Below are 16,404 nucleotides of genomic sequence, written 5' to 3'. Positions count from 1 at the left end.
TTTTGGATGGATGTGTCATCTAAAGCAGAATCTGCCCTTTTCTAGTCTGCCGATGCAATCACCTTAGGTGCTTTGTTAGATGGCTTCTAAACAGGCCTCTGATCACACGCTGGATGCAGTAAAGCAGAAAGCCCAGCTGAGCTTCCTCCTGGCCCTTTGTGAGCTCCACCAAGCACGCTATACTTAACAAATTGGTCATCTTCCACCAAGGACCTACTCTTGGGAAATGAGGCAGGGCAGGTGACTGAGCTGTCAGTGGGGGAGCACTTTGGGGCCAGTGTCCATAATTCTATTACATTTAAAATAGTGATGGAAAAGGATAGACCAGATCTAAAAGTTGAAGATCTAATTTTGGAGAAAGGCCAGTTTTGATGGTATTAGGCAAGAACGTTCGAAAGCTGATTGGGGGCAGATGTTTGCAGATAAAGCGATGGCTGGAAAATGGGAAGCCTTCAGAAATGAGATAATGAGAATCCAGAGAAAGTATATCCCTGTTAGGGTGAAAGGAAAGGCTGGTAGGTATAGGGAATGCTGGATGACTAAAGAAATTGAGGGTTTGGTTAAGAAAAAGAAGGAAGCATATGTAAGGTATAGACAGGATGGATCGAGTGAATCCTTAGAAGAGTATAAAGGCAGTAGGAGTATACTTAAGAGGGAAATCAGGAGGGCAAAACGGGGACATGAGATAGCTTTGGCAAACAGAATTAAGGAGAATCCAAAGGGTTTTTACAAATACATTAAGGACAAAAGGATAACTAGGGAGAGAATAGGGCCCTTCAAAGATTAGCAAGGCAGCCTTTGTGTGCAGCCGCAGAAAATGGGGGAGATACTAAATGAATATTTTGCATCAGTATTTACTGTGGAAAAGGATATGGAAGATATAGACTGTAGGGAAATAGATGGTGACACCTTGCAACATGTCCATATTATAGAGGAGGAAGTGCTGGATGTCTTGAAACGTTAAAGGTGGATTAATCCCCAGGACCTGATCAGGTGTACCCGAGAACTCTGTGGGAAGCTAGAGAAGTGATTGCTGGGCCTCTTGTTGAGATATTTGTATCATCGATAGTCACAGGTGAGGTGCCGGAAGACTGGAGGTTGACTAAAGTGGTGCCACTGTTAAGAAGGGTGGTAAGGACAAATCAGGGAACTATAGACCAGTGAGCCTGACCTTGGTGGTGGGCAAGTTGTTGGAGGGAATCCTGAGGGACAGGATGTACATGTATTTGGAAAGGCAAGGACTGATTAGGGATAGTCAACATGGCTTTGTGCTTGGGAAATCATGTCCCACAAACTTGATTGAGTTTTTTGAACAAGTAACAAAGAGGATTGATGAGGGCAGAGTGGTAGATGTGATCTATAGGGACTTCAGTAAGGCATTTGACAAAGTTCCCCATGGGAAACTGTTTAGCAAGATTAGATCTCACGGAATACAGGGAGAACTAGCCATTGGGATACAGAACTGGCTCAAAGGTAGAAGACAGAGGATGGTGGTGGAGGGTTGTTTTTCAGACTGGAGGCCTGTGACCAGTGGAGTGCCACAAGGATCGGTGCTGGGTCCTTTACTTTTTGTCATTTACATAAAGGATTTGGATGCGAGCATAAGAGGTACAGTTAGTAAATTTGCAGATGACACCAAAATTGGAGGTGTAGTAGACATTGAAGAGGATTACCTCAGATTACAACAGGGTCTTGACCAGATGGGTCAATGGCAGAGAAGTGGCAGATGGAGTTTAATTTAGATAAGTGCGGGGTGCTGCATTTTGGGAAAGCAAAACTTAGCAGGACTTATACACTTAATGGTAAGGTCCTAGGGAGTGTTGCTGAACAAAGAGACCTTGGAGTGCAAGTTCATAACTCCTTGAAAGTGGAGTCACAAATAGATAGGATAGTGAAGAAGGTGTTTGGTATGCTTTCCTTTATTGGTCAGAGTATTGAGTACAGGAGTTGGAAGGTCATGTTGCGGCTGTACAGGACATTGGTTAGGCCACTGTTGGAATATTGCGTGCAATTCTGGTCTCCTTCCTATCGGAAAGATGTGGTGAAACTTGAAAGGGTTCAGAAAAGATTTACAAGAATGTTGCCGGTGTTGGAGGATTTGGGCGAAAGGGAGAGGCTGAACAGGCTGGGGCTGTTTTCCCTGGAGTGTTGGAGGCTGAGGGGTGACCTTATAGAGGTTTATAGAGGGGCATGGATAGGGTAAATAGACAAGGTCTTTTCCCTGAGGTCGGGGAGTCCAGAACTAGAGGGCATAGGTTAGGGTGAGAGGGGAAAGATATAAAAGAGACCTAAGGGGCAACTTTTTCACACAGAGGGTGGTATGTATATGGAATGAGCTGCCAGAAGAAGTGATGGAGGCTGGTACATTTGCAACATTGAAGGGGCATTTTGATGGGTATATGAATAGGAAGGGTTTGGAGGGATATGGGCCGGGTGCTGGCAGGTGGGACTAGATTGGGTTGGGATATCTGGTCAGCATGGACGGGTTGGACCGAAGGGTCTGTTTCCGTGGTGTACATCTCCTTGACTCTATGGCTCTAAGTCAAGGAAACCCAAGTTAAACTCTGACAGTAACCTTTTTAATCTTTCCTGCTAATTTTATTGTCATTGTCTTTTGTGACTGCATGTGTAGAGTATGGAAGACCTTTCAGAGGTTGCTATTTTTTGTGGAATTTGTAAGAATTGCCACAATCCGTGTGGACCAACAAAATACAGTGGTCATTGGAAAATCTTAATAAAACAACAACCTGAATTTATATGGTACAATAAAAGGGTCCCATTTGAAGTAAGTTTTAAGAAGTGTCTTAAAGAAGGGGAGTGAAGAACGGAGGTGCTGGGAGGATATGCAAATGCTTGGGCCCTCAGCAGCGGAAGCCACAGCTACCAATGGTTACAATTAAAATCAGGGCTTTTCAAGAGGCCGGAAATTTGATGAGCACTAATATCTTGGAGAGCGTTGAGATTGGGAGATTATTGAGATAAAAAAGGACAAAGACATTGAGGGATTTGAAAACAAGGCTGAAAATTTTAATAGGACTTCCACTGACACCCTCCTTTGACTGACTGAACTGGTCCTCACCCTGAACAACTTCTCTTTCCAATCCTCCCACTTCCTCCAAACCAAAGGAGTAGCCATGGGCACCCGCATGGGCCCCAGCTATGCCTGCCTCTTCGTAGGATATGCGGAACAATCCATCTTCCGCAACTACACTGGCCCCACCCCCCACCTTTTCCTCCGCTACATCGATGACTGTATCGGCGCCGCCTCGTGCTCCCACGAGGAGGTTGAACAGTTCATCCACTTCACCAACACCTTCCACCCCGACCTCAAATTCACCTGGACAGTCTCAGATTCCTCCCTCCCTTTCCTTGACCTTTCTATTTCTATCTCAGGCGACCGAATCAACACGGACATCTACTACAAACCGACCGACTCCCACAGCTACCTGGACTACACCTCCTCCCACCCTGCCCCCTGTAAAAACGCCATCCCATTCTCCCAATTCCTTCGACTCCGCCGCATCTGCTCCCAGGAGGACCAGTTCCAAAAACGCACAACCCAGATGGCCTCCTTCTTCAAGGACCGCAATTTCCCCCCCAACGTGGTCGACGGTGCCCTCCACCGCATCTCTTCCACTTCCCGCTCCTCCGCCCTTGAGCCCCCCCCCTCCAACTGCCACCAGGACAGAACCCCACTGGTCCTCACCTACCACCCCACCAATCTCCATGTTCAGCGCATCATCCGCCGTCATTTCCGCCACCTCCAAACGGACCCCACCACCAAGGATATATTTCCCTCACCTCCCCTATCAGCATTCCGTAAAGACCACTCCCTCCGTGACTCCCTCGTCAGGTCCACACCCCCCACCAACCCAACCTGCACTCCCGGCACCTTCTCCTGCAACCGCAGGAGGTGCAAGACTTGCGCCCACACCTCCCCCCTCACCTCCCTCCAAGGCCCCAAAGGAAACTTCCATATCCACCACAGATTCACCTGCACCTCCACACACATCATCTATTGCATCCTCTGCACCCGATGTGGCCTCCTCTATATTGGGGAGACAGGCCGGCTACTTGCGGAGCGTTTCAGAGAACACCTCTGGGACACCCGGACCAACGAACCCAACCACCCTGTGGCTCAACATTTCAATTCCCCCTCCCACTCCACCAAGGATATGCAGGTCTTTGGACTCCTCCATCGCCAGACCACAACAAAACGACGGTTGGAGGAAGAGCGCCTCATCTTCCGCCTAGGAACCCTCCAACCACAAGGGATGAACTCAGATTTCACCAGTTTCCTCATTTCCCCTCCCCCCACCTTGTCTCAGTCTAATCCATCGAATTCAGCACCGCCTTCCTAACCTGCAATCTTCTTCCCGACCTCTCCGCCCCCACCTCAATCTGACCTATCACCCTCACCTTGACCTCTTTCCACCTATCACATTTCCGACGCCCCTCCCCCAAGTCCCTCCTCCCTACCTTTTATCTTAGCCTGCTGGACAAACGTTCCTCATTCCTGAAGAAGGGCTTATGCCCGAAACGTCGATCCTCCTGTTCCCTGGATGCTGCCTGACCTGCTGCGCTTTTCCAGCAACACATTTTAATATCAAGGTGTTGGTTGAACAAGCACCACTACAAGTTAGTAATCATAGGGATCCTAAGTGAATGGATTTGATAACTTAAAACATAGCAACCGATTTTTCTGATTACCTCAAGTTTGTGGAGGATAGGAAGTGGGGAGCAAACCAGGAGTGAGTTGGAACAGGAGAAAGTGAGGACTGCAGATGCTGGAGCTCAGAGTCGAGAGTGTAGTGCTGGAAAAGCACAGCAGGTGAAGCAGCATCCGAGGAGCAGGAGAATCAATGTTTTGGGCATAAACCCTTCATCAGGAGAATTGGAATAGTCAATTCTAGAGGCAATGAAAGCATGAATGTCTGTTCAGCAGTAGGATGAGATGGAGAGGACTGAAATTGGGCGATGTTACAGAGCTAGAAATAGGTGATCTCAGCGATGAGGTGAATATGTGGTTGTAAACTCATCTTGGGGGTCAAAAAAACAGAACATGTAGAAATACACCACAACACTGGCATCATATGTGCAGAGAGAAACAGAGTTAACAGTTCAGACCAATGACCTGTTGTCAGATCTGGCAATACTTCAAGATGTAAGATTTTAAGTCAGGAAGGAATGCAGGGGAGGAGAAAAAAGAGCAAAGGAAAGGCTGGTGACAGGTTAGAAGGCAGAAGAAATTTTGCGAAGGATAATCGATACTGGAAGGAGAAATTTTCTTCAGCAGTGTACCCAGTTACTCCTGTGTCACTTCTTCAGGAACCGGCAGCCTGAGATTGCGCCTAATTCAGGTAAATGTTAAACTACAATCTCAAAACTGTTTGACCTTTTTCTAGGCAAATGTGCTCTCCAATGCACTCGCAAGGAGCTGACTGTAAACTATTGATTCCGCACAGTTTTGAAGCTCTTAGATTAATGTGCAGAGTTTGGGGCTCTATCTTGATTAGGCCCCTTAAAGAACGTGCTGCTGTTGTTGACGTTTATCTACTTCTGTTTGTTAGCATTTCTATCGAACATGTTCATTTCTCTGTTAATGTTGAGTTTAATCCTTGTTTCCTTTAGTTCACCTCAGGAAGCAAGACCTCAAATTATTCATTAAAGGGAGCAGTGGTGCCTATGTGTGTTACTGGATCGTATTTTCCGTCTCCCTGTATCATCATGCATTATTAGCATTTTTGTTAGCCTTTCAATTTTCCTTTTAAAGCCATGTTGCAGCCTGATATATGATGCTGGGGCACTGGATTTTGCACTCTTCAGTTAAGTGTGCTACAGGCCAGTGCTCTCTGGGCTCCCAACTGCCTGGAGACTGTTTAAGTTTGTGAGAGGCTAAATATTTTGCTGTTTCTCCTCTTCGGGTGCTGTGAGATTTTCAGACAGATACAAATGTAGGTTAGCCCTTTCCTTTATTCCCCTTCTGTTTTCTGGCAATCTCACTTGCACATGATCTTACATAGTCACTACTTTCTGTTTCATTCTTTCAGTCTTCTGCTTTTTCACTTTTTCACTGTTAATCCCCTGTTTTTTGTCTGCCTTCTTTTGTGTTAGTTGAATGAAATGGATGGCATACATGACATAGAAGGCACTGGGCAAATAAGAACTTTTTGGGAGTCGCCTTTTAGAACAACAAAGCAAACTGCATGTGGTGGTCTCTGTATAAATACCTATCATTAATAACATTTAGTTGTAGAATTGCTCTCCAATTTAAGTGAAGTACGTTAAGACCCATTCAGCCTATGTTTCCTGTTTTTGTTAAGTAATCAGGCCATCCTTTAATTCCGGTATGTCAGTTTTGGGCTATCCATCATTCAGATAAAATATGTCCTTCTGGCATTCAAAGGCTAAATTGTACTAGAACACATTGTTTTAGTTACTAGCCTGTTACTTTATGTGCTCACATTAAATGTGGAGTGAAGGCTTTTACTGCTTTACTGGGAATATGAACTGCAATATAACCTTTGAAGGGAAAGATCAGTAACAAGTTTATTTCCTCATTTATCTTGCTAAAGTCCTCCTCCCCCAGTCTTTAAATGTTACTCCCATCGGATCTGATGAAAAAACCAGAGGAGAAATGAAAACCACAGAAATTAACACTTGGTTTGCCCGTCCTCCCACCACTAGATGGTAGTCACAATCCCAACAGCATTCCCTTCCCAAAACAAGTAGTGAAATTGCAGATTATAATAGCACTTAATCCACGGAAAGATTTTCTATTTTTTTTGACAGAATGAAGTGAACTAGGAATATGCCATTAGAAAGCAGCACACATGGTTTTACAATAAATTTGCCAAGATTTTGTTTAAAACAAAAATTGAGACCTTAGCCAAAATATAATTTAACATTCATCAGCACAGATGTATTACAATGTAATTTATAGTACCATTAAACTGTTTATGTGGTGATGCTGTCAAAGTTGCATTTATTGAACATCCTGGTAGATAGTGTTTTTACAGCTAAATAACTTGCTCGCCTGCAGGATGCTTTACATTGTATTAACCATGTAGTGGGGAGTATAGCCAAGAATACATAAAAAGGAATGAGATTTAAGATTCCTTGTGGTGTAGTGATAGTGTCACTACCACTAGATCAGGAGGACCAGGCTCAGGCCTGTTTCCACACTGAAGGGGTGTATTTGTATAAGTTAATTAGAAAATATCTACAAAATAACATTTTTGTATTTTAAAATTAACTTCTACAGGCACATTCTGGAGCAAGTGGGACTTACCATAGAATTGCTACAGTGTGGAAACAGGCCATTCGGCCCAACAAGTCCACACTAACCTTTGAAGAGAATCCCACCCAGAACCATCCCTGCATTTTCCCGTGGCTAATGCACTTAAGCTACACATCACTGAACACTATGGGCAATTTAGCATGGCCAATCTACTGAACCTACACATCTTTGGACTGTGGGAAGAAACCGGAGCACCCAGTGGAAACCCACACAAATACAGGGAGAGCATGCAAACTCCTCACAGACAGTCGCCTGTGGTTGGAAGCGAATCCGGGTCCCTGGTGCTGTGAGGCAGCAATGCTAACCACTGAGTCACCACTGACTTGAACACAGGCCTCTCAGTCCAAGGGAAGGGACTCTACCACTGCACAAGATGAACCCCTAAACAGTCCCAGCTTCACCATCTGCTATAGTGGGATTTGAACCCATGCCTCTAGAACACTACCCTGGATTACTGACACAGTGACCTGTGGTACTGCCACAGTACCACTACACCACCAATTCCCCGCATAATAAGGGTTAAGTTGAGGGCAGAAAGCTGAAAAGTCTAAGCCTCTGCTCTGTCAATATCACAATGTGTGTTGACACAAGTTTAAGTTAAAATGTTACCTCTGTTTCTCTCTCCCCAGATGCTGCCAGACCTGCTGAGTTTCTGTTTGAAGTTGTTTCACTTGTGTTGCCATTTCAGCTGCTGACACTTTAAAGGATCTGGAAAATTCACACTATAATTGGGCAGAGAATTGAGTAATTTTAAAAATAGTGGTTTTATCATAGTGGGCAGTAATGAATGAATTTTTAAATCTGTTTTTAAAAACACATCACTTTGGGTTAACTGCTTCAAAATGGGTGAATGGGAATGAAAGTGCCATAACTTGGCATGATTAATTCTAGGCCCCAGGGATGGAAAAAGGGACATAATTTGGGGCTATGAGGAGACATGGAAATGTTTAAGGGTACACACTTTGGCAGGAGGGCAATAAAGAAGACCTTTTAAACTTACCTTTCAGAAGGTTTCCTTGTACAGACTGTGGTTCATAATACCTGTGAGAAATAAGTAATTATGTCTCATTAAAAGTCAAGTCCAAGAACATGAAAACAGTGGAGGAGTAGCACTCGCCAATGTCCACAATGGAGCCCACCAGGTTGGGAGTGCCAGGTGTAGGCTCATGAACTGAACCAGCCTGCAATTGTGAAAGCAGTTCTGAAAATTCCCAACGCCTCCACTTCCCACCTTCAAACAACCGCTGAACCTTAAACAGACCATCGTTCACAGAAAATTACCCAGCCTTCAGGGCAACATTGGCCACAACATCACACAACCCTGCCTTGGTAACGTCTGCAGGACATGTCAGATCATCAACATGGACACTACCTTCACATGTGGGAACACTGCCTACTACGTACATGTGACTTGGCCAATGTCATCTATCTTATACGCAGCATGTAAGATGCCCCAAGGCATGGTACATTGGCAAGACCATGCAGACACTACGACAACAGATGAATGGACACCGCACAATGATCAACACACAGGGGGACATTCCCTGTCAGTTGGGGAATACTTCAGCAGTCCAGGACATGCAGCCTCCAATCTCCGGGTGAGTGTCCTCTAAGACGCTTGAGATATGCAATAACACAAAATTGCTGAGCAGAGGCTGAAAGCTAAGTTCCATAGTCATGAGGATGACCTCAACTGATCTTGGGTTCATATCACACTACAGGTAACCCCACCACACTATATACTACCACACACAGACAGACACACACCTTCACACACCCTCTGCCACACACAAACAATCACACATGCACACTCATATTCAGATACACAGTACACACGCACATTCACACCGTCTCAATGTACACACATGCACACTCGCACTCTCTCAGTTACACACACACACTCTCACTCTCTCAAATGCACACACTCTCTCACACACACGCACACTCTCACACACATGCACGCATGCGCGCACACACACTCTCTAATGCGCGCACTCTCTCAATTACACACACACAAACACACACACATGCACACACATACGCATGCACACTCTCTCACACACATATATACAGACGCATGCATGCGTGTATGCACACATACAAAAGCACAGACACAGAAATTCTCTCTCTCTCTCTCACACACACACTCTCACACACACATGCGTCCGTGTGCGCACACACATACAAAAGCACAGACACAGAAATTCTCTCTCTCTCGCGTGCGCACACACACATGCACACATGCACATACACTCTCTCACACACACATATATACACACTCATGCGTGCGTGTGTGCACACACACACAAAAGCACAGACACAGAAATTCTCTCTCTCTCTCTCTCTCTCTCATACGCACACACAAATTATTTCATTCAAGATTCTTTTCTGGCAAAAATATCCTGATCTCATTTAAACCATTTAGATTCGAAGCAAGACCTCACACCGAAAGTGCATTGTCTAACCTCAGGGACAAAGACTTGAAAGGAATCTGGAGTTTACATTTTAATCAGCAGTCTATCTCCTAACTGATTAAAGGATTCAACAAAGGCAGCTAGTTTTACAGTTGCTAACTTTTTGCTTATAAATACGGGTGTTTTATAACTCTTTATTATATCATGCCTGAGGCAGTAGCGGAGCTTGGAAACCTGTTGGACTATAACCTGGTGTTGTTTGATTTTTGATCTTGAAGATTGGAAAGCCTGAGAATGGAGTTGGGAATCCTGGAATTGGGTCCTGGCTGCCATTTTCAAAGGGTTCACAAACCAGTCCAATTCAGCCAATGACCGAAGGGTCTGTTTCCATGCTGTACATCTTTATGACTCCATGACTCTAAAAGTCTGGCCCAACATAAAAGGTTAATGATTTAAACAGTTATTTTTCAAAATAAGGAAGCATGTTACATAGTTATATTATTAGTAAAGAGTTAGGGACTTTTTTATTGACTTCAGAGGATGTCGGTGTCAATGGCAAGGTTGGCATTTATTTCCCATAGTCAAAATGTGTGGCGCTGGAAAAGCACAGCCAGTCAGGCAGCATCAAAGGAGCAGGAGAGTTGATGAGTCGAGCATAAGGTCTTCATCAGGAATTTTCCATTGTTAATTATCTTTGAGAAGGTGATAGTGAGCTGCCATCATGAATTACTGTAATCTTTGGGATATAGGTACACTTATGGTGTTGTTAGAAGGGAGTTCTAGGATCTTGATCCTGTGTGCAATGATGAGGTTTCATGTCATGGTGGTGTGTCTAGGAGGGGAATGTGCAGACTGTGTTGGTCCCTTACTTGTGTATCTTCTGCATATGTATGTCTAGAATGCCATATCACTCATTAGAGCATTACAGTCAAGTATTTCGAACCCACAGCCAGAACTTTATAGGGGTCTGAATGATGTGGGCTATAGTGAGAAATGTGGTGGGAATGCGCAAGGTAACTTGACATCAGGAGCAACTCATTGCATTTTTTAACCAAATTCCAGACTGCAAGGTGGGATTCTTGTTTGGAAGCAGTGAGCTGCCTGTTAAGAGGGGTTATTGAATGTTAATGACCCTATTAAATACATGTCTCACCTCATTAGTATGCAGCTTTTTATCCTACCACCCACTGTGAACAGATTAGACGCCAAGAATTCTTGACATGGAAGTCAGACCAGATCTTCGGTGACTTCAGGTTGCTGCTTACTCCACTTGACCTCCATGTTGGACATCAGACACCACATCTCAGGGCACGCTCCATGAGATGACATTGGCATACAACATGTGCCAGTTTCTAAGAACCTTCATGGCACATCTTTACTTAAAGGATGCTTCTGCACTTAAGAGCTGAATCTTGGTTGTAATGGCAACTATTACAAGAATACTGCAACAAGTACTCTTTGCACTCAAAGTCAAGTACCCAGCTGTTGGGCTGGACCAGGCTGCGTCTCTGGGCTGTTATATTAATACTCACTGACTCTGCCACCTGGATGCTCACAACATCCCTGCCTTGCCTTATCTTGATATGGAGGTGCCAGTGTTGGACAAGATCAGAAGTCACATGACACCAGGGTTATAGTCCAACAGGTTTATTTGAAATCACAAGCTTTCAGAGTGTTGCTCCTTCGTCAGGTGGAATGATGTGGTGTCATGTGACCTCTGACCTAACCTTATCAGCCAGAGATACCAGACGCACATTACTCGATAAAATCCCTACAGCATAGAAACAGGCCACTTAGAATCAACACTCACCCCCAAAGAGCATTCCATCCAGACCCATCTCCCAACCCTGTCCCTGTAACCCTGCCTTTGCCATGGTTAACACACCTAACTTGCATATCTCTGATACTTTGTATAATTTGGCATGGCCAATCTACCTATACATGCACATCTTTGGATTGTGGGTGGGAACCGGAGCACCCAGCGGGAACCCCAAAGACACAGGGAGAACATGTAAACTCCATGCAGTCGCCTGAGGGTGGAATTGAACCCAGGTTGCTGGCACTGTGAGGCAGCAGTGCTAACCACTGAGCCAGAGTGCTGCATTGCATTACTATTGTAATCCTTTTCCATTTAGTGCAGGCACAAGGTCACTCAGCCACTCAGGTCAGTCAGTCAGGATTTTCTCCGCATCAAAAGTGAGGAGCCGAAAGTTGGGCAGTAGGTCATGCGTATTGATTTGTTCTGGCCTGTTATGGGCTGTTTTTCTCCTGGGATAAGAGAGAGAGGCAGGGGTTTAGAGGAGACAAACTTGGGTTGCACCAATGTTAGCACTGGTGCAGGTAAAGCCCTGTCTGGAAGGAGTGGGTAGGCAGTTCAGACGGCTTTCAGGATTATTCCTGTGTGGTTGGAGAGGTAGACAGTGAGCGAGGGAAGGTGTTATGGCAACAGTCAGAGTGGCAGAGCATGAGCTTTGTGGCAGGGCCTGGATACAACAGCAGAGATAGAGTGCAGGTGAGGTATCAGAGAACAGCAGTGACTAATACTGGCAGAGTTGGGAAGGTCATTGACCTTCTTCTTATGTTGCTGGGTATTTCTCCAGATGGCAGAGACTGCATTGACCTGGGGGCAACCTCAAACCAGGATGCCATGACCTCCTCTGTTAATCCAGGGGAAGGAGATATCCTGCACCTGCACCACCTCATCCATCTCTGTGACCGCAAAGTGGGGTACCAATTTTCTCTTCTCTGCCAGGCCTGCATCAAATGTCGGGTATCGTGCAAGGCAGGTCCAGACTAACATTGTGTGTCCAAGTACACAGTGGCCTTTTAAAGATGACACCAACCCCAGGGATACTGGTTTAGTCTAGGATATCCTGGTAATTGCAAGTTGTTATGGAGGCCAGCATTCCATTAGCTTTCTTGATTATTTTCTGCACCTATTGTGCTCTCGTTGAAGTCAGACAAACGATGGAGGTGAGGGGTATGAAACGCTCCAAGAAACATGATAAAACTGACACTTGCCAAAAAAATGTAAAGTTGAGCCTTGTCTGATTATGTCTATTCACCTAATCAAAGATCAACTCCCCACTAATGCATTAACTACTATCTAGAATGAAAACACTTTAAATCCATCAACCTCCTGATAAAACTAAACTGACCACCATAAACAAATAAGATCTACGATTGTGGATGACTATGTGTCTTTTACTATAAATTCTGTATGATCCTGCCCCGCTAGCTACCTGATGAAGGAGCAGTGCTCTGAAAGCTAGTGCTTCCAAATAAACCTGTTGGAATATAACCTGGTGTTGTGTGATTTTTAACAATGTGGATGACTCCAGTTGTTTCCTACTCTGTACTAAATTTACGAAATTCTTGATCTCATCGATTCGGCATACAAGAGACTGTTGTTCATGTATGTTGCCAAAAGATCTCACATGTTAACCCACACCTTATCAGCCAAATATTGCACTTCTCAGATATGTTGAAAGAGAGACTCTGGAATATATTGAACACTTTTCATTCTCTGGCAGCCACATCTCTCAAAGGGTCAGCATTGACAAAGAGACCCAACACCCCATCAGTTACACAAATCAATCTTCTACGAGTTACAGCAGTGAGTATTTGACAGGAATGATTTGTGCAAACATCCTGGGGCCCGGAGTAGTTATCATCAACATACCCCTGTACTGTCGACCTGTACTGTGTACCAGTGCTATTTAAGAGCACTCGGTAAATTCCACCAACAGTCCCTCCACTGCATCTTCTGGATTCAATTCAAAGACCTTCAAGTAAACACTGGTGTCCTTTTCAAAACCAGATTTTCAAGCATTCTGGAAAATACCATTGAAATGACAAAGTGTCCAGTTAGCTGAAGAGAATCTCCTCTTACCAGATCCTATTTCTCCTTAATCCCAGTAATTCATGGGAGGACCATGAAAACAGTTGGGAATGTAGGAACACAGGAACAGGAGTAGGCCATTCAGCCCCTCAAACCTTGTTCACCAATCAATGAGATCATGGCTGATCTGTGACCTAACTCCATGTATCTGCCTTTGGCCCATATCCCTTAATACCGTTTGCTTAACAAAAATGTATCTATTTCAAATTTAAAATTATCAACTGATCTAGCATTAACTGCCATTTGTGAAAGAGAATTCCAAACCTTTACCAGCCTGTGTGTGTAAAAGTGATTCCTAATATTTCTCCTAAACCACCTGGCCCTAATTTTTAGACTATGTGCCCTCATTCTAGAATCCCCAATCAGGGAAAATAATTAATCTTAATCAATCCTGTTAATATCTTGAAGACTTCGCTCAGATCATGCTTTATCCTTCTAAATTCTAGAGAAAACAGGCCTAATTTATGTAATCGTTCCTCATAACCTAACCTCTGAAGTCCTTGTTAACCTATGTTGTACTCTTTCCACGGCCAATATATCCTTCCTGAGGTGTGATGCCCAGCTCACTGTGCTCCAAGAGGGTTTAACCAGGGTATTTTTTATAACTGCAGCATAACTTCTGCATCCTCATACTCTAGTCCTCTAGGTATCGAGGCTAGCATTCCATTAGCTTTCTTGATTATTTTCTGCACCTATTTGTGGCTCTCCTTGAAGTCAGGCAGCTTGCCATTATTGACCAATCAGTCAAAGTGATGACTATTTATTTATTAAACTATATTTTGAGTCTTAGCAGCTTTGTGATGAGGCAGAGTGGCAGTGGAGAAGGAAAGAAAAGGAACATATCTTGCACTCTGGATCCCACTGCATCGCAGGATGTCTTGATTAAGTGCCCAAAGAATTGTGGTCTGTGAATCATCCTTTTCAGTCACATGGTAGAAACGTGTGATCAAGAATTGACATGATCCTTGAAATGAAAGATAGTCAATGAAGGCAATGACAGTCCGTTAACAAGCATCCATCCCTCCATCACAAAATATGGTTAGATCTGTTAAATACATTCAAAGGAAACTCCATTTTGACTCTAAAAATATGATTATTTGAAACCTGTAGGAACCACAAGGCAAAACAGTACTCTTATGAGCTATCACGTTAGAATGGCATATGGATCAACTGGCTAATACTTTTCCACAAATTCTAAAGGAATGTTTTGTAATCCTGAACTAAAACTCTAAATCTTGCTTGACAGAATAGTGCAGGACAGATGTTAAACTACAAGACTCCAAGGCTAATTTTCTGTCTCATGCTCTCCTGTGGGATGTTCATCAAAGTGGGCACAGGAAATGGAATAGTGCTTCTTTGTGACAAAAGAAAGTCATTCGGTTAATATTTATCCTGTAAAGAAAGAGCTTGTATTTACATAGCATATAATGACATCCTCAAGACATCTGAAAACACTTCATAATCAATGGATTGTTTTTGAAGATCTTTTAAGTCATTGTTATGAAGGAAAACATGACATTTAACTTCTCCACTGTACCTCATGAAACCATGCTTTCACTAAGTGAGTGGAAGGTGGGGCTGGATGTACATAATAAAGCTTACTGCAAACAAAGTGTATTTAATAAACAAATAGGAAACGGAGTCCTTTGATTGTCTTGCCAGCAAAATACAGGGAGTGGGAGATATTTACATTCAAATCATTAACATAAATTCAATCCCAGTTAGTTAGGACCAAGGAGGAGGCGACTTGACCCCCTTGAACTTTTGCTCTGCTGTTCAATAGAATCATGGGTGATGTCAGTCCGACCTACTCCTGATAATCTTTGACCCCCTTGCTTATCAAGGATCAATCTACCTCTGCCTCAAAAATATTCAAAGACTTCCTTCCTCAAAAGATGGTGGAAACAGGGTTCCAAAGACTTATGACCCTCTGTGAGAAAAAGAACTCCATATTCTTGTCTTCAATTGGTGACTCCTTGTTTTGTAGTTCGAGATTCTCCCAGATGAGGAAACATCCTTTCCAAATCCAACCTGTCAAGACTTTTGAGGATCTTGTACATTTTAATCTTTTAAACTTCTTACTCTTCGAAACTCTACTGAATATAATCCTAGCCTCTCCAATCTTTCAAAGAACAAAGCACAGTACAGCACTGGAACAGGCCTTTTGGCTAATCAAGACTGCTTCTCTCTGTCTTTATGGCTAAACCAGTTCTGTATCCAAGATACAGGTCACTATGGATCCCATGTAACTTCACTTTTTGCATCAGCCTGCCACAAGGGACCTTGTCAAAGGCACTGCTATATATAGCCAACATCAATCGGCCTGCCCTCATCAATCACCTTTGTCATTTCCTCAATTAAATTTGAAACACAACTTTCTAAAACTAAACATGCTGCCAATTGCTAATAAGTCCATATTTTTCCAAATGTGAGCAAATCCTATCCCTAAGAATCTTCTCCAATAACTTCCCTATCCACTGACATAAAGCTTACCGGTTTGTAAATTCCTTGATTATGCATTCTTAAACAAAGGAATAGCACTGGCTATTCTCCAATCCTCTGGTACCTCCCCTGTGACTAAACAGATGCAAAGATTTTGTACAAGGCCCCAACAATTTCAGCACCTGCTTCCCTTGGCATTCTGGAATAGGTCCAATCAGGTCCTGTGGACTTGTGTAACTTAATGCTTTTTAAAACATCAATCCACCGTGTCCTTCTCCTTTGTGAATAGCGATGCAAAGTATTCATTAAGGACCTTGTCCACTTCCTCCAGCTTCATATTAAAAAAT

Source organism: Chiloscyllium plagiosum, unplaced genomic scaffold, assembly GCF_037043375.1.
Source record: "Chiloscyllium plagiosum isolate Xiang-an unplaced genomic scaffold, Cpla_swu_hap1 HiC_scaffold_34, whole genome shotgun sequence".
NCBI lineage: Eukaryota > Metazoa > Chordata > Chondrichthyes > Orectolobiformes > Hemiscylliidae > Chiloscyllium > Chiloscyllium plagiosum.
This window is presented reverse-complemented; position numbering follows the sequence as displayed.